The following is a 19,166-nucleotide window of genomic DNA, read 5'->3' on the forward strand; positions in this document are numbered from 1 at the left end:
GTAGCCAAGCCTTTCACCTGCAGAAAGCTTCTGGAAGAAGCATGGACTGAAGTGCAGTCAGTCAACTGACAAGTCAAGGCAGCAACCTGATACCTGCCATATGAACTGGGTCTTGCTTTTCTGAAGTGGTCCTAATGAGGTTTTCCCAGGAACCTGCCTTCCCCAAAACATGCTAAGCATTTTGACTAGGACTAACTGCTCCTCATTTTCAGGATTAAAAGCCTGTTCAAGATGTGAAAGATACCATTGCACCAGAATGTAGTCCAGCAACTACATGATCAAAAAGTTAACTTTTCTGTTTAGTTTTCTATTCATCTGAATGTAATGGAAGATGTAGAAAAAACAGCTACAGATATTTATCATGGACCTCAACCCACTCTGTTAGAGAGTCCAAAATAAAAATAAAATCTTAATTACTAATTCATTCTATTTTACTGCTTTATAAGTAGAGTCAAACTCTATCCAAGTTAATTCATAGTATTTTTACCCTGTTTTCATACAAGACTTGCCAAAGCTGTTTGTGGAATCTGCATCTTGTTGCATCTGTCAGCAAAAGCTGGCTTTGGAGTTCACAGATCTCCAGTTTTGAAGATGCTCAAAGTAGCAGCTGTTCTAAGAGACCTCTGAAGATGGAAAACAGCAATGCAGGCTCCTGGAAGAGTCACCTTACTTTGCCTTGAAATACGTATTTACCTATTGATTCACATTTAAAATTCTGTCTGGCACTCTGGATACAGGGTCAAAACACATGGTGCAAGAGGATTCTCCTCACAGTAATTTCTACAGTTACTTAATGCCAACATCTTTTTAATACACAATGAATTTTCTTCCCCTGATGTTGATGATCAGAACAGATAGGCCATAAAGCACATCCTGAAGTTGTACAATGTGTTAGAATTTCAAATGCTACATAGTTGTTTGCAACTCTGTGTTGAGTACTTTACCCACAAACAATTGCAAAAAAGCCCCAAATGCTGAAAGGCAAGCAAACCTTCTATGCATATCTGTCAATATTACAGTCTGTCTTGAGTACTGTTAGGGGCTCAGATTCTGAATAGATGAAAAAAAGTGAAAAAGAAAACCTACTGAGGGAATCTAATGGACTATTTAACATCACCTGTTAGAAAAGAAATGAACACAGGTTTCTGAAGAGCAATATCCCTGACTTTGAACCAACAAATGATCCAGGTCAGGTAGCTGAAGCTGCAGGCTGGAGTCCCCCCCACCCCATGACCAGAGGGCTTTCCCACTCAACAGGACTTGCAGTCGTACAGCACCTGCTCGCTATTTATAGCAGGGCTGACAACAGATAGATTAGCAGAGCCATATTTTCAATAATTCATGTCTGCTCGGATGTCCCAAGGCCAAAAGCAGCTTCCCGTGTCACTCATGATTTCACGCTTTCACAGTCTTTATCTTTCCTGCTGTGTTCTCCCCAAACCCAGCTCTCCTTCATCCCATGGATTTGTAAAAAAACTTCAGGGGACCTGCAGCAAAATCCAGACAGTTTTAGAAATTGTGCCTGTCAGTAATGGAAGACAGCCCTGAACTCTTCAGGTTCTTTTTTTTTAACACCGGTAGGCACTTGGAATGTGCTAAGAAAGGTGGAAACCAGCTTCCAGATGGCAGTCACTTTTGTACGGAAAGGGCTGGGCAGGGCTTGAAGCATCATCGCGTGCTTACTGTTCTGGAACAGTCAGTTAATAACTACCTGGGAAATGCAACAGGAGAAGGGGCCAATGTCAAATGTACTCAGAGGAAGGTTACTCTGCCTTTCTTTAAACACCTGTTGGTCAGGGGCTGCCTGACATGACATCAAGCACATGTGCGCTTCTAAGATTAATGGCTATTTTCCCATCGAAATATTTTCTCATAAGCAATTTTACTGAACCTTCTACAGGGCTCTGTTCCTATTACCTTAGCATAACTGATCCTTTCTCACAATACTTGAGCCATACAAAATAAAGGTAAGCCTGGCTCCTGCAAGTGCTGACTCCCTCTGGATGAACTCAGCCTGCAGCAGCTGCCCAGACTTGACTTTACCTTTAAAAGGCAGTGTGAGCACAAGGGATGGAGTAATGGCACTGCTCCAGCACTTCCAAAGCCAAGCAGGAAATGGCACAGGGAATCATATCTTTTCTGCCCCACTTGCCTGACAGACAGCATGACTTCCTTCACAGCACCCCTGCCCAGGCACCAGGCAGCTGCTTGGGTCCACAGGCGGAAAAGGCTGCCCTAGTGCTGCCCAAAGGGCCGAAGGTTGGGCTGCAAACCCAGGAGATGGCAAGATACTAAAAACAAACAACCTGTGGTTGGGTCTGTTTGCTGCCAGATTCTGAGCCAGAGATGATTAGAGTTTTAGGCTTCCTTTATACAGAGACCAATGCCCATTTTATCCTCATTTCATTGGGAGGTAGGACCATTAAGTCCCATCGATCCAAGATGCATCCTGGTTGGGCCAGCCTCTGTGTCTCAGCAGAACTGCTGGGCACAGCACAAGGGCACCCAGTTGGCTCCTGAGAGTCATGAACAAGATGCTGTGCAGCTCTGGCTCACAACCTGCCATGCTGGATGCAGGCAAATCTCACATTCAGCTGGACATCACCACCAGGTGCTCCTCAGGGATCTGGGTCCTGCAAGCCCCAACAGCATGGATCCAGCATGGCTTTGCAGAGCCTCCAAGCCCCAAGCAAGACACTGCATGGGAGGGCAAGGGCAGCCAGAGGGCATGGCTGTGGCTGCACCAGTGCTAACAAGTCCATCTGGGCTCCAGCTGACCTGGATGCCCTTCTCATATTAAAATGCCTCAGGCCAGAGTGGTGGAAATACAGCACAGAATCCTCTCTGTGGCTGAACCGCTTCACAACACTGCAACTATTTTGTTCCAGCACTGCTGGGAAGGTGGAGAGAGGAGACAGGAGAGAGCAGCCCTGGATTGGCACGGGAGAGACCTTGCACTGAAGGCAGGCGGAGTTTGCGTTATGAAACTAGGCCCTTATCTCGTAATAGCTGAAAAAAGTTGTGACAACTGAAGTCTTTACAACTCCTCCTTCCCCCTATTCTTCTCCCTGAGGATCCAACTCTCTGGTAACTGGCAGTGCATGCCACTGGCAGCCAAACAAGCACTCAAGCCTTATGGTGCAAGAACCCACAGTGTCCCAAAAAACTATTTTGATTATTTGATGAGTGGGATTTCTCGCACAGTGTGTGCCTCTGGTTGAGATTAAACTCAGAATGCAAAATAAAGCACTTTAAGCAAAATAGGTCAGAATGAACAAAAACTCTTTGAAGCCTGGGCTCAGCGTCACTTTTTTTTTGCCTACCAGCAATGGATCCCTGGGGTGGCTGGTAAGACAGGTGTGCCACCCAGGTACGCTGCCACACCAAGCCAAACGAGGAACCCTGCCTTAGCAGAGGGCAAGCGCAGCAACCCTGCCTGCACACACCTCCATGGCTGCCTGCAAGAAACCTGCCAGCTTCTCAGCTGGCTCCTACAGGACTGCTGAACAACTGGGAAAATCCAGATACATGGGCAAGGGAAAAGTAAATGAGAGGAAGTAAGCAAGCAAGGAGCATATACATAATTTCCAGCCTATTTTTCATCATTTCTACCTTTTCCCCAAGAGTGCCTGTGAGCAGCCTAGGAACTGGAAGGTTTGACCTCTGCTCCCCATGCTGCTACAAACAGCATATTAATTCCAACACGGGACTGGTCTGTGCAATCCCCTTGTTAACTGCTGGCGGGACACTGGAAATTTTTGCTCGCTATTCTGAATTATTTCTGTACTTCTCTTTCCTGGGGAGAACTCACCACAAAACTTTGTCAAATATTTGCCATCCGTGTCAAGACTTTGTCACTCAGGCTTTGCATTTTTTCTCTCTCTTTCAGGTGCTTGACATGCTCCTTGTCTTGTCCTGCTGCCCTTCCAGTGAATGGTTACTATGGCACTGAATACAAGGCCAGGGATGCCGTATGAAGCAGCACTGTAACACTGGGGAGAACAAATGTTTGAAGACTGGACTACAACTCTACAGCAGAGCAACAGCTCAAGCACTTCCAAAGCAACAGAGCAAACATGCAAACACAAGGGGACAGGGAACAGTTTGATAAAACAGCTTTTTTCTAATGGTTCTCAAAAAGGATATGTTTAAAAAAAGTATCCACAAATAAACTGGCAATTAGGTTCCCTACCACCACGGTTGCTTCTACACTCCTGCAGAGATGGTTTGATATGAAACACATTTCTTCATTTATATTTTAAAATATTTTTGCAAGGTCAATAGCTCAAACTGCCTCAAAAACCATCGGGACTAAATCAGCCCAGCCACTGGCCTCTGCCCACTCACCCAAAAGCAATGGGGCTGCTGCTGGTCCTGCCCAGACCTCCTGCTCTCTCACCCCCCACCACTGACCACCCATCAGCACCTCAGGCCCACACCCAAGCAGCTTAGGTGCAAAGTGTGTGCTGGAGGCACACATGCTGCAATTGGCATGCAGTCATGGCCCAACACAGATGCCCTTTTTTTTTACACTGGACAGACCCTTTTAAAAGAGTGCAAGGTCTCTTTCAGCAGTTTGATGATAAATCACCTTTAAGACATAAACAGACGCAAGCAATGGACGAGGTGAAGGCAGCAGACAGTCTGAATTTGCATATATTCTATTTTAAGCATCTAACATGAATGACCTGAATTGCTCATGCAGAGATGCCTGCCTCTCTACAATGAAGTAACTGGGAATTGCTGCTCCTAACGCTGTCGTCTGAAATCCATCCAAGTTGGATGCTTAAAGCAGATGGTATCAGTACATCTCCTAAGGTACTGCTCTAAGTAGACAAAGCCTAACCTCTTTTAAAATAAGCAAAATAAATTACAGGAGTGCAGACTAAAATCCAGGCAATCCAGGGGCAGTAGGGACCTTTTGGAGAATCCCCTTATGCCAGAGTGGCTATGGCTGCTGAGAGAATAGCGAAGAGGGCTTCTGCCTGAGGCTCTAAGTCACTTCACCCATTTAATTGCCTTTACCTCACCTAAACAGCCCAAACTGAAGAAAGTCAACCCAGTACATAAAAACAAACCTTGTGGGCAAAATGGAGATCAGCCAAGGAGGTGGGTGGAAGTCAGGAAGTGCCACCCTTCCCTCTGAGTCGGTGCTTGTGCCAGGGGTGGATGGTGAGTAACAGTGGATGTTCTCAGAACCAGGGCTTTTAGACAAGGAGCTGAGCAATATTTCTGATCACCTTCCATTATGAGTCATACAGTTCTTCCCCATAATATTCTGCCCTGCAGTACTGGCCAGATTATGTTATCAGTAGATAATTTTGATTGCCAAAGTTTCCTCAGCAGTTTCAGTCAGACACAGCAGTCTTCCTTCTGATCCTAGATCCAGGTTCCTCTGATAGGAACGGGTATTAAGATTCCTGTAAATACAAAGCTTTATACAGTCTCCCAGAACACTTAATCCCTATGATTATTAGAGATATATTTACATACTGTCATTATCAAATTTTCTGTGATTTTGTTAAGTTTGAGGTTTATTTTTTTTCCTACATCTGTCACAAAATATAAAAATTCTGCCTTGTAAGAGATCTAAGGATTTCCTTTTTTCAGCTTAGCATAAACTATACATGGTGATGTTTGCCTCTCTAGATATGTGGTAGGAATCCTGTTAGAATTTATGTATGCCTCCCTAGATACTTATTCCATGCTTTAATTAACCCTAGGATTTGAGTCTTTCATGAGAAAATTATCATGTAGGGCCACTGTTGTGTGATTTAACCACTCAGCCAGAGGGAGACAAGGATATTTTATTTTCAAAATTACAAAGGATATGCCAACAACCTTTTAAGTACAGTTGTTCATTGGCAGTTACAGCACCATGATAAAACCAAAGTCACTGAAGATAGCACCATGACATTAGTAGTTGAAAAGCTAAAATGGATATCCATGTCTAGCCTGTTTTGTTTTACCTAGTTTAAGGGTATCAAGGGAACCGTGCCATATATATCTGACAGACTGCTTTTAGAACCAAAACCTGGCATTTTATGTTTACAACTTGGCACATACTATGAAGGAAACTGATGTGCAGCACTCATCTGGTTCCTCCTCTGTGATAACCATTAGGCTGCCACAAATTTCAGAAGTTTATCATCTCTATTTGAGAGTAATCCTGTGCTCTGGCAGGTAGAGTGGGACTGAAGCAAAGAGGCCACCAGCTAAATGAGACCTCAGGACCACCCCTGATCTTGCCTGCCAGTCCCAGGCCCCAGGGACAGAAGCAACAGCACCCATCTCTGTGGGCCTCCTGCTGCTAACTCAGGGCCAGTTGACTGTGTGCTTAGGAGGGGTTTAGGCCACCTGAAACACCAGTGAACAGATAATGCACATTTCACCACCTGAAGCTTTCCTCCTCAGCCACAAATGCCAGAAACCTTATTTCAAAGAAAATAAAAAAATCCATACATTTCTCATCCATATGCTACTGGGAGCTGACTGCCTCTCTGAAGCTGAACCTGGCTACAGGTCAGGTCTGCAGGTTTCCAGAAGACAGGGAAAGAACCAGACTCAGCTGATAGGTGAAGTAAACAGTGTCCAACACCATGGCAATGAGAACACATTCCTATCTATCTGCTTTCATACATGTCTTCTCAAGCTTGCTGCTGTGTTCCTGTGCTGCCAGGCAGCAGGAGCATTCTTGCTGTGGGGCTGCAACAGCATGCCTCCCTCAATGCTATGAAAGTTATTTTGCCCTCAAGCAACAGAATACCGAACACAATTTTGTTTGAAAAGGCTTCTCACTAAAAAAAGAACCATAGTATTTAAAATGAACAGTCCTTAAAAGATACAGTCAACTTTTTAAAAATAATCACATCTTCAACTTTCAAATATGCTATTATTACACAGTATGTAAAATTACTTAAAATAAAAAAACCTATAAGTATATTTTTGTTTCCTTTTGTTTGCTTTATAGTTTGAATAGCATTTTGTATTTCTATTTGTCCAGCTTTTTAATATAAAAGCAGAGGAAAGTAGTAACAGAATACAAGTAACAGACAAGAGATTAAGGGAAATGCATTGAGCTAGAACTATTTTCAACTCTTTAGTATTTGATTATACTTCATGGCACTCATTTACAATTTGGAGGAAGGCAAAAAGTAGGATTTTGCTGCAATTTTACATATTGCTTTATTATCTTACCCCCAATGTTTTTACTTCTAGTACTTTGCCAATAGCCATCTTCTGTTCTTTTTAGCTACTTGTCTAAGTAAGTCTGGGAGATCAGCAGGAAGCAGCAATGTGCCTGAGATACTATTACCTCCTCACTGCTCTTAACTGAGTTTCCCTGTAAGTGAGAGGAGCTCCAGAATTCTGGAAAGGATCCAAAACCACATTCATGCACTGACTTTAGAGAAACACAGATTCAACGCTGCCTTACCTGCTCCACCACCTTGCTGTTTGTGCTGGCCCAAGGGAGTCTTGACCCGCATCATGGACAAACCAAGCACAAGATAAGGCTGTGTGTTCAAGCCTAAATCCTCTGCTGTTTCATCTATCATATTTTGCAGAGCACATCTCCATTACCTGGTTGACTTCAAGCAGGCAATTCAGATGTAAACTGTCTGTTTGAAGGCCCTGTGTTTTATCTAACAGAGACACTATTTCTGAACAGACTCACTGCTGGAAGGCATTGTGCTCCCATGCAGCCAAAGCAAAAGTGAGGCTCACAGGATCTGCTGAAACTTAGCTGGCTCCTGCACTCCTGCTCTGCTGTGTGGAAGAAGCTCTGCTCTTGGATTCAGCCAATCCAACTAAGCATGTTTCCAAGCCTTTGGAGGACTGGAAACCACTAAATCTTGCTCTGAAAGAGATGCGACTGTTTGAAATAAAAACAACTCTTGATTTTCATTCATGAGTTTATTAGCATTTTTTTTTAATTCATGTACTGGGATGTAGTGGTTTCCCTCTCCCTGAATCTCTTTGAATGCATGTTAATGTGTCTTCTTTTTAATTTAGCATAAGCAAAAATGGACATATTCAGGAAATCTATTACTACACAGAAAGAAATGGTGTGAACTAAATAGGGCACCATCAACAATTACAATAATATGTAGGTATAACTGTGTCTGTCTGCTATTAGCATGGAAGGGAAGTGCAAGGAACAGAACCATGATGAATGTAAAGCCTTCCTAGAGAAATCTTCGAGGAAAATGTGATTATAAACAACAGGTAAACCACAGTGCAGATTTTTACAAGACTTTTACCAAGGCAAGCCTGACTTTCCTGCTGGGAGTATGCTGAAGTACAGTTTATGGAGAACAAAAGGAAAGGTGCAAGAAGACAATTAAATAAACTTGACCATCATGTTTCAGTGAACTCATTGTGCAGTACATGAAATACTCTCCAGTGTCCAGCTGAGGGCACTGCAATGGGACATCTTGCTACTTTCATCTGGCCATAGAATAAACATACCAGTGACCAAAGAGCTCTAAGTGCAAGTTGGGAGCTCACTCAGAATGTCCACACTGACTTTCACTTTTGACTCATTTAAGTGTGAAATGTGCAGGAAACCAAAGAGCATCCTGGCTAAAATTAGTCAGGTTGGATGCCTGCCATCAACTCAGGTGGTTGAACAGGGTTCTGGCTTCAACTGCCGGAAGTTTGCTGCAATCCAGCCATGAAGCGTGAAACAAATTTTGCAACTACTGTAACAACCCTGTTCCCAAATCTCAGCTGAGGAAGTGGTTTCCACCCCTATCTGGTCAGCTCACCTGTAAGACCCTTTCCTGTGTCCACCCTCTTTCCCTGTGCATGGCTCTGCAGGGTGGAGGGTCCACAGAAAGACTGGGAGAAGCTGTGGGCAGCTACCCCCTTAACAGTGTGTGGAAAGACTCGACCACAGCCAACAGCAGCTTGAAAATAGAGGGACAAGATGGTGAGAGAGAACAGGAACTAAAGTAGCCAGGAGAGGTATCACTCCTGAGCTGGGCTGCTGGGAAATCCATCTGGGATTGTTGGACAGAGGCTGTGGGTAGCACAAGTACTGCTGAAGCCAGTTGTCTGGTTTGCCTTCTCCTGACATTTATCCAACTGATTTCCCTTGAAAACATTCCATACAGAGTTTTGCCATAAAGCATTCTGGCAAAAAAGTCCATAAAGAGTTAATACTTTTGGTTTCCAGCTCTGGCAGGCTGGATTCATTTCCTACTTACATTCAAATGAAAATCTTCTCCCTGTGCTTTTCCCAAAGAAGAGAAGTTCCCATTCCATTTGAGTAGATAAGCAGCCTTTTGCTCTAGAGAGGCCAATGTGGGAAAGCAAAGGAAAGATGTTGATTAAAAAAGAGGCAAAACAGTCCCTGCCTTCCTGAGAAGACCTACACAATTCTTAAAACACCACACTAAAACAGCCTGGAGGTTCACACTGGAAAAGTGACGCTTAGGATTGGGTTCCTGATAATTTAAAAATAGAGCAACAACCGGAACTGCATTCATATTAAGTAAAACAGTAGTTTAAACTAATTTTCACTGAATAAGGATATTTCTTAATTTTACTTGAAGAATGTGGTCAAATATATTTTAGCAATTACACTGTTGTTAATTTAAGCTCTAGTTTTAATATTAGCTGAAAAGTGAAGTATTCTCAGTTTATCATCTTTGTTTTGGCAACATTTTATTTCCTTCATTTTTACCTAAATTTAACTACAGCTGTTTTTCTTTTAATAGCAACATTTGGTATTTGTATCAGACAATCACTATAGCAAGAAGGTATCTGTAACTGTGAACCCAACAGAACTGAGTGTTATCAAAATAGGTCTAGAAACAATGTTAGACAATTTATAAAATGACATATATTACAGCAATAATCAGGCCCATACTTTTACCTGAAAAAAAAAAAAAAAATTAATTTCTGGCTAAAGTTATGGATAAAGTACAAAAGATAAATGACCAATCCCTCTTGCCTTTTTGCCTGGTCCCCTGACCACACTAAACCTCAGCATTTAAATGGAAGCATGATGGCTAAGTCTTTGAATTTTTTGCTGCGAAGAATATATACTGCCATCCGTAGCACAACAGATGAGAGAGAACAAAAATTATAAAACAGGGAGGGTTTTGATTTGATTGCCTATGAAAAAATCAGCAAAGACATTTGGGAAGCCAGATCTCCCAGTGCCATGACACATTTCACCTATAGCTGTCCTAAAACTTAGCACTGTGTGCAACTATCTTCTTCCACTGATTGTCAGTTGCCTGATCAGTGAGCTATATCTAATCATGTCTCACTTTGCCTGCAGCCTCAAATTTCCCACTCCAGTCCTACTAAAAAGATGCATGCCAGTGTGAATGCACCACCAAACTTGACTAAACTTCTCCCCTTCTGCCTCTGCTCTATAAAATCTTTTATTTCATGTGTACCTGGCAGGTGAGAAGAGAGCCTAGGACTCCAGTACTCAACTCCTCACACCTGAGAGATGCTGGAACTCCTTGACTGTGTCTTGGAGCTGAAGGACACACAGGCCTATTCCCTTCCAGATCCAGCCCTTTCTGAAGACAGAAGTTTCTAGTCTCCAGGCTAGTGCCACGCTTGCAACTTTACTCATTTTTCCTGGTACATGGAACTACAAGGTATAGCGGCATTTCTTCCCAGGCTCATGCAAGAACCCCTGATCTTGCCTTTATTCCAGATGTAAATGAACAAAACACATTTATATGACAGGAAGGATTTCTCTCAGCTCCTATTCACCTGCAATGGAAACTGTAAAGTACCCCTAAAAGACCCTCTAAATCCTATACTTATCCTGAGTTTTGTGGGATCCATTCCTCCTTAGCGAGCTTTGAACATATTAAAAACAATGTCTGTTTGCACCCCAAAGCAACTTGCTCTTCTTTCTAAAGCACCCCTTCAGCAATTTTGGACAAAAGGAAACCTGAGTCACTAGATGATTGTATAAGGGGGAGAGGATGTTCATGATACACAAGAATCCTGTTATATTTTCACCTGCAAGCAGAAAGAGCAGAGCTTGTCAGGTGACTAACAAGTGTCCATTCTCAGGGATGATTCTCCACATCAAGCATTGCATGAGAAAACCCTCTATGACCTCAAGAGTTAAGTGCAGTCTGGCCCAGGAAATGGAGGTGATTGCCCTCCTGTAATTCAAGCACTTGGGAATGACTGGTGCACTGTGGACCTCCAAATGAAGCACTTGCATAAAAATAGATAACCTTTACATTATCCTCATCTGTCTTTATAGATATTATTAACATATCTACAGATAAATGCTGGGGGAAGATAGCTAGGAATTTGTATGTGAGGAAATCAAGTTGAATACAGCTGCAGATGATTTAATTAACTAGTAGCAAGCCAGTCAGCACTTGGGAGCAAGAGCACAAATAAAGTATTTGTGTGTCCTGGGCATCTGGCCTGGGCAGTCAGGGCAGCAGCCACTACAGAAACTGCTGAAATGTCTGCAGATTACAGAGCAACCACAGCCAACATGAGCATGACAGGTCACTCAACTGCAGTAAAAAAATGCATAATGAAATGCATATGGATTCCTGCACTGGATAATGAAAATTTTCTGGGGTGGGGGAAGCAAGGCCCAAAATGCAAACCACACAGAGCAATGTTTATATCTTTTTATACTGTAGGAGAAGGGACAAATACATGCCACAGCTTGAGCAATGTGACTGTACATCCATTCTGACTGTCCTCTGGTAGCATTAGTCCATCAGACCTATTTGCTTTGCCTTCGATGGGGCCTTAATATGACTAACTATAAGAAACTTCTCAGAGAAACTGTAATTAAAAATTGTTTTTTAAAGGATTTGTCTGCATTTACCTTGAAAATACCATATTCAACCGATTACTTAAAAACCAAAGCTACTGATGTTCAGAGAAAACTATGGATTTCTGTTTTTACTTTTAAATTCTACTCCTGAACTTGCCCTGACACCAAAACTTCTGTTTCTCTCCAGTCCAGTTGTTTCTCTCCAGTTCAGAAGCAACGAGGTTGCTCTCCACATTAGCAAAACACACCTCCAAACATACCTTTACAAAAATACTGCAGAATTAAATGTAGCTTTGAAATGATAGCAAATTGTAATTTATATTTTAGTATCACTGAGAACATTGTATTTTAAGAATTGTTCCAGCAAAGGATGTGAGGAAAGTTGTAAAGTCTTAAGGAATACAGTAAAAGCAACATCATTCATAACTGGGTCTATTATTTTTGGTTTACAACAGGAAATTTGTTTTAGAAAAAAAATTACAAAAGGACACTCATGTTAGAAATCACTTGTATCAAGTTTTTGCAATAAATACTTAAAACTAGTAGCTGAGTGTGGAGGAAACTTTCCAGTTCTGCTGCCATTCTTTATTTGAACTGGCCTAACAGTGGATCCTGGGCTCAGATGCTCTTGAGCCTGGAGGAATGAGTGGGGATGTGTACCTAGGACCTGTTTCCAGGATCCTGATCCTCATCACACAGACACAAAGGACGAGTTTTTGAGAATCACAGAATGACTGGGTTGGAAGAGACCTTCAAGATCATCGAGTCCAACTGATGCCGTAACACCTCAACTAAACCATGGCACCAAGCGCCATATTCAGTCTTTTTTTAAAGACATCCAGGGATGTGACTCCACCATCTCCCCAGGCAGACTGTTCCAGTGTTTTATCACTCTTTCTGTGAAGAACTTTTTCCTAATGTCTAACCTGAATTTCCCTTGGCACAGCTTAAGGCTGTGTCCTCTTGTTCTGTCAGCTGCTGTCTGGTGAAAGAGACCGACCCCTACCTGGCTACAAACACCTTTGAGGAATATGTGAGGCACCTGGTCACCTTGTCTGCAGAGAGCAAATGGCTCTCAGGCAGTGCATGAGAAAGCCCACATAGCTCTGATTTTCCAAATGGGAGGCTTGCCTAGGTGTTCTCCTGTTTGGTCCATTTTTCTTGCTTAGTACAGTTGGCAGGAAGGAGAATGAACCAAGTGAGAGAAGGGCAATCAGGACTCTCTCCTTCATGTAGTCAGCCCACACCTGGCATTATTTGCAGCTCAGTACTGCAACCTCTGTTTCCCTTGAGGGCACCTCAAAACCTTTGTTCAGCAACTAATTTATTCTCCTGTGAGGTCAGCTTACACCTCTATTCTCCCCAGCAGTGATTAACTTCACTTAACTTTTGCTACAGCTAAATCCAGTACTGGTACCTTTAAATAAATGTTGGGGTTTCTTTTTTTTTTTTTTTTTTTCTTTTAATGACAGTACTGGGAACAAATAGAAAGCAATCAAATGAAAGATAATTGAAATCAGCTTATCAGCTCAGACACTGCAGCAAGCACTGCTCAGAGAGTTCAAAACCTGCGCCTGAAATTTGAGACCTTTTCTCATGATGTACTGTGAAAAGCCAAGTTGGCTGGGACTTTTCCCAATACAGATTGATGGGTCAGAAGGGACTTTGAAGATCATGTAACTCCAACCCCCTGCCATGGGCAGAGACACCTTCTACTAGATCAGGATGCTTAAAACCTCATTCAAGCTGGCATTGAACACTTCCAGGGATGGAGCATCCACATCTCTGGGCAACCTATTCCAGTGCCTCTACATCCTTACAATGAAAAAATTCTTCCTTACATCCAACCAGTTTAAAGCCATTGTCCCTTGTCCTTTCAGCTCTTCTGGAAAGCCTCTCTCCAGCTTCCTTGTAGACTGCCTTCAGGTATGGACAGGCTGCAATAAGGAGCCTGGAGCCTTCTTTTCTCAAAGCTCAACAGTCTCAACTCCCTTGGTTTGTGTTCACGGGAGAGCTGCTTCAGCTTTCTAATCATCTTTGTGGCCTCCTCTGAACTCACTCCAGCAGGTCCATGTTGTTCCTGTGTTGGCAACCCCTGAGCTGGACACAGGGGCAGAATCCCCTCTCTCACCTTGCTGGTCATGCAGCTTTGGATGCTGTACAGGACACAACTGGCTTCCTAGGCTGCAAGAGCACAGTGCTGGGTCATGTCCAGCCTCTCACCGGCACCCCAAGTCCTTCTCCTCTGGGCTGCTCTCAAGCCATTCTCCACCCAGCCCATATTTGTACTTGGGATTCTCCCAAGCCAGGTGCAGGACTTTGCAATTGGTCTTGTTGAACTTCGTATGTTTGCACAGGCCCAACTCTCAAGCCTGTCCATGTCCCTCCAGCAATTTAACCATACCACACAAGTCTGTCACCTGCACACTTGGTGAGGGTGCACTCGATCCCACTCTCCATGTTGCTAACAAAGATGTTCAGCAGTGAAGGTCCCACTACCACCCCCTGCATACCCAAGTCCCTGCTCTCCACTTGGACATCAAGCCACTGACCACAACCCTTTGAGTGTGACCATCCAGCCAATTCCTTATCCACCGTGTGGTCCATCTATAAAATATACTCTGTTTTCCTTTTTCAGAAATGGGGGTTATGCTTTCTCTTTTCCAGTCAGTGGAAACTTCATCAGACTGTCACAACCTCTCAACTATGATGGATAGTGGCTTAGCCACATCATTTACCAGTTCTCTCAGGACTCAGAGATGCACCTCATCAGGTCACATGGACTTCACCTTCAGGTTTCACTGATGGTCTAAAACCTGATTTTCTCCTACAGTGTCTGGTTCTTCATTCTCCCAGTCCCTGCTTTTACCTTTTGTGACTTGGGTGGTGTGGTGGGAGCACTTGCTGGTAAAAACTGAACTAAAAAAGCAGCTGAGTATCTCAGCCTTCTCCATGTCCCACATAACCACATTCTTTTGCAATCACACTTAAAAAACTATGCAGGCAAATTGAAACAAAGAGCATATTCATAAAGATTGCATTATGCTCCTAATTTGTCATTCAGGAGGATTCTGGCTTAATTCCCTGTTTGTTCTGATTCCAGTCCCCTGTCTATAAAACAGGATTAATAGCACATCTTATCTCACAGCATTTTTCTGGGGACACAGACATTTATGAACCTGGTGTGATAATAAGATCAAATAGACAAGAAGCTTAGAAATATCCAAGAGAGACCATTCCTCCTAGCACTGTCTGGACAATAACCCAACAGGATCAGCACCAGTCAGATATGAATACAAGGACTACCTTCTTCCTTTGAGCCCCAAATCAGTGCTTGTTACAGCAGAGGGAATGCTAGCAAGCCAGACAAGACAGAGACAGTCAGGAGAAAGGGAAGTTCCTGTGCAGGAGGGTGGCCTGGGACACCAGAAGACACAGGGAGGAGAAGGGAAGAAGTGGCCTGAGTAACAGTAAAGACATGACGAAAGACAGGATCAGAGAAGGAGAGAAGGGACACAACAGAAGCAAATGATGGTGAAAATAGAGAGGGGAAGGTGTAAGCAGCTATAAAGGAAACTATGTTGCAAGGCGAACAACCCTCACCTATGGATCGTAACTATTATTAATGATTAATTCATGCTCATATGAACCTATCAGTAGTTTCTGGAGATGTTGAGTAAACCCGGCCTGGTGTCAGTTCAGGTCTTAATGGAGATTTTCTCAGACTTTTCAGTTTCTATGTTTCTTGTGTCTTGTAACAGCACCAGCAGTGTCACCTCCAAGCAGCCTGAGTACCTCACATTTCTCACTCCATGCAAACACACAGAAACACAGTTAAATTATCTCACATAACACATACACAGTCTCCTTGCAGTGCAGCTGTACTGTAAATACCATTCCTTTTCAAAATTTTGGTTAATTAAGGAATTTTGGTTAATTCCTTCTTAATCAAAGATGTCACTCCCTCCAGCAGGATCAACATAAAGATTAGCTGTGAAGAGCATGAGGGAAAACTGATTGATTGACTGATTTTTACTCATCACTCACGTGATAACCATATGTCCTGAACACTCAGATATGAACAGTTCATCAGCTACATACCTGTTAGCCTCTCTCTAAACTGTTGCATAAATAAGAGATAAGAAAATAGCAGTGAGCATTACAACATGTCTTGGATTTCACTGCTCTTTGTGAAAAAATAAATGGACTGCACATAAAGGCTGAGCTGGAGATGAGGGCTCCTTCTTTCTCTCCCTAACTCACTTGGACAGTATAAAAGCTTTCAGACATTTCTTCCCTCAACATGAAAAGGATAAAGCAGCTGTTAACACAGGCTGTTATTTAGGAGGTTGTTAATAGAAATCAGGCAGAAATGTATAGCTCACCCTGTCTCTCACACACCAATGTCAGGGCACAGTCTAATAATTGAGCAATAAATCAAATGAGCCAAAAGTCTAAATATCCCACTGTCTCACAAAAGCAACTGCACCAGTTTTCATCCTTCTGCCTAATAGTGCTTAATCCTCACCCAAGTGACATGAAAGGCACCATCTTTTGAGAAAGGATTCCCCAAGGAATTCACTCAGGTATGTGCTAAGACCAAATACAATGTGTCTGTCTTTGAGAAATCTCTTTCTTGTTTATTTTGACAGCTTGACAAATTTATTTGCTAAAACAATAAATACAGCTCTGGCATTGTTGTATAGCCCTTCCAAACAAGTACAGGCTTTTGTAGACCTCTTGTTGTAGAGGACCTCTAAATGGCACAGGATTTTGTAGTAATTTCCAGTATCTTACCACAATTTCCAATCCAATCACCTCAAAAATGGAACGGTAAGACACAAATTGAAAGCCTATTTCACCGAGCAGAGACCTTCAGATTAAATTTCTAAACTGAGCAGCTGCAAATGCCCTTGGGAAAATCTTTGTTTACTCTCAATACTTTTATTTGTTTGTGAATGCTGTATGTTTCACTAACTACTGAACACAGCAGTACTTCAAATGTAGGGCAAAACGGTACTTGCCAATGTTTTTATACACCAGGTTTCCCCTTGCTCCAAGCCCCAGAGTTTCAAAAGCTGTTCACACACATATTATGTACTTGCTATTTCCATTAAGGCCTTGAAATTACACTGAACCCTGGCCACAGAGGGAAAGCAAAACTATGATTCTTCTCCAAATCTCCAAGGACACTTGGCTGCAGGACCTACTGTGCCAATGAACACCCAAAGGCAAGTGGACCCGGCTCCTTAATTACTCCACCAGTATAAACATGGTGGTACCCATTCTGCTGTGGATGCTTCTGGCCCAGCTAACTTCCAGAGTGTTTTCTAAAGGTGAAGTAAGTCAGAGTTAAAATGTCTATGCTTATTAGACTGGGCAATTAACATTTTAGGGGAAACCTATAATGTGGGATGGTGAGTGAAAAATGAACTGTTGATACTGTAAAATTGTGTAGCAACAGGATGACACTGAGACACACTGATTTATATTAGGTGTAATACTGAAGAGTAGGATTCTTACATCAGAGGAAAAAAAAGTTTAAATGAAGTTCACACATTTCTGTGCTGGGGTTAAGACCCAGGACAAGATGAAGGGAACACCTTTAATTTTGTGTGTCTTTTTGTCCACGAAGCCCACTTGATCCTCCTGCTGTGTGTACACAAAGTGCTCAACCTACTTGCTCCACACTTGAGTTGATGCTGGGACGCTAGGGCTACTGAAGCAGCCTGTGACTGACAGGTCACTTTAACAGCACAAACCTGATCTGCATCTCAGACCGTCACACAAACACACTGGTGTCAAACTGCCTCAGCACACAAGGCACAGCTTATGTTGGCTTGACACTGTGCACAGGAGATCACCCTGCTTTTTGAGCGACTCTGAGCCTGCATAACAGGGATCAGTCAGTGTTTTGCCACCTCCCCTCCCAGTGCTACGTGTTAGATACCCTGAAGTTGTTTCTAAGAGCCAAAAGCCTGAGATGTCTGTACTGTCAAACAACATCCAGGGATAAACTCGCCAACACCTGCACAAGGATGCCATCGATGCTGCTTGTCTTCTTTGATGCACTACAGCTCTTTGATTTTTACTCTTGGTCCAGTTCCTGCTTGATGGAAACTGTTTGAGACTTTTCTGTTAATCATTTCTTTATCCCTTGAAATGGCAAGAGGATAACTATCCATTATGCTTTGTACTGTATTTGTGTGGACAGGCTTTGGTAGAGAGCAGGCTACAGGGCTGGCTTCTGGAAGAATCTGCTAGAAGCTTTTCCCCGATGTCCAATGGAGTCTGTGCTATGCAGCTCCAAGATGCTGGCCAAGTCTGAGCCCACCAGCAGCAGCGGTAGCACAAAAAATGATTACAGATGGAGAAAGGAATGAGAATATGTGATAAAAACAGCTCTGCAGACTCCCAGGTCAGTGAAGAAGGAGAGGGAGGAGGTGCTCCAGTGTGAGAGGAGACTCTCCTAAAGCGCACTGAAGTCCATGGCAGAACAAATATCCCCCTACAGTCTGTGGAAGACCCTACGCCAGAGGCAGGGGGATGCTCAAAGGAGGATGTGACACTATAAGAAGCACATGCTGGAACAGGACTTGTGACACCATGGAAAAAGGAGCCCACACAGGAGCCAGATTGCTGGCAGGACCTGTGAACCCGTTTGGAGGCCCATGCTGGAGCAGTTCATGAAGAACTGCAGCCAGTGGGATACACAAATGTTGGAGAATTTAATGGAGAACTGTCTCCCACAGGAGTGACTCCACACTGAAGCAGAGAAAGAGTGTAAGAAATCCTCCCCCTGAAGAGGAAGAAACAACAGAGATAATGTGTGATGAGCTGACTGCAGCTGCCATTTCCCATCCCCCCTTGTGCTACTGGGGGGACAAAGCACAGAAAAATTGGAAATGAAGTTTCCTGGGAAAAAGGGAAGGGGAAAGTGTTTTTAAATTTGGTTTTATTTCTCATTATCCTCCCTTGATTTGGCTGGATAATGAATGTAACTAACTTCCCGAAGTGTTCCATGAGAGTAACTGCTGAGTGATGTCCCTCTGTCCTTGTCTTGGCCCATGAGTGGTCATCCACTGTGTTTTCCCTGCCAAGCTGAGGAGGAAAGTGACAGAGAAGCTTTGGTGGGCACCTGGAGTCAATCCAGGGTCAATCCACCACAAGGAAGTGTTTCCCTCCTGTATCAGTGCTTGCATGTTTTGCTCTGGTGCCATCTGGCTATAGCCTGGGAAACCTTATGGATACAGATACATCCACAGTGAATTTTAACGTCCAGCTTTGCTCAATCAGGCCTAGACAGACCTGGGTGTGGCATGACTACAAGGTACATATCAAACACCACCAGTTTCTTTGTATTTTGCTGTGGAGGAAAGAA

The 19,166-nt window shown here is 43.2% G+C and overlaps 1 protein-coding gene across 50 annotated transcripts in view; it reads right to left on the minus strand.

Annotated features, from left to right (window-relative positions):
• The window catches only part of DTNA (dystrobrevin alpha), a 221,610-nt gene that overhangs the window by 123,487 nt on the left and 78,957 nt on the right, over positions 1–19,166 (minus strand). For 5 of the 50 annotated variants that reach the window (XM_086889074.1, XM_086888892.1, XM_086888853.1 and 2 more), the window contains exon 3: positions 9,210–9,292. The exons of the other annotated variants lie outside the window; for them this stretch is intronic. The gene's annotated coding sequence lies outside the window, so the exon portion shown is untranslated. The remainder of the gene's footprint in view (positions 1–9,209; positions 9,293–19,166) is intronic. 50 annotated transcript variants of the gene reach the window in all.

This window comes from Cyanistes caeruleus, chromosome 1 (genome assembly GCF_971803275.1).
Source record: "Cyanistes caeruleus chromosome 1, bCyaCae1.hap1.1, whole genome shotgun sequence".
Taxonomy (NCBI): domain Eukaryota; kingdom Metazoa; phylum Chordata; class Aves; order Passeriformes; family Paridae; genus Cyanistes; species Cyanistes caeruleus.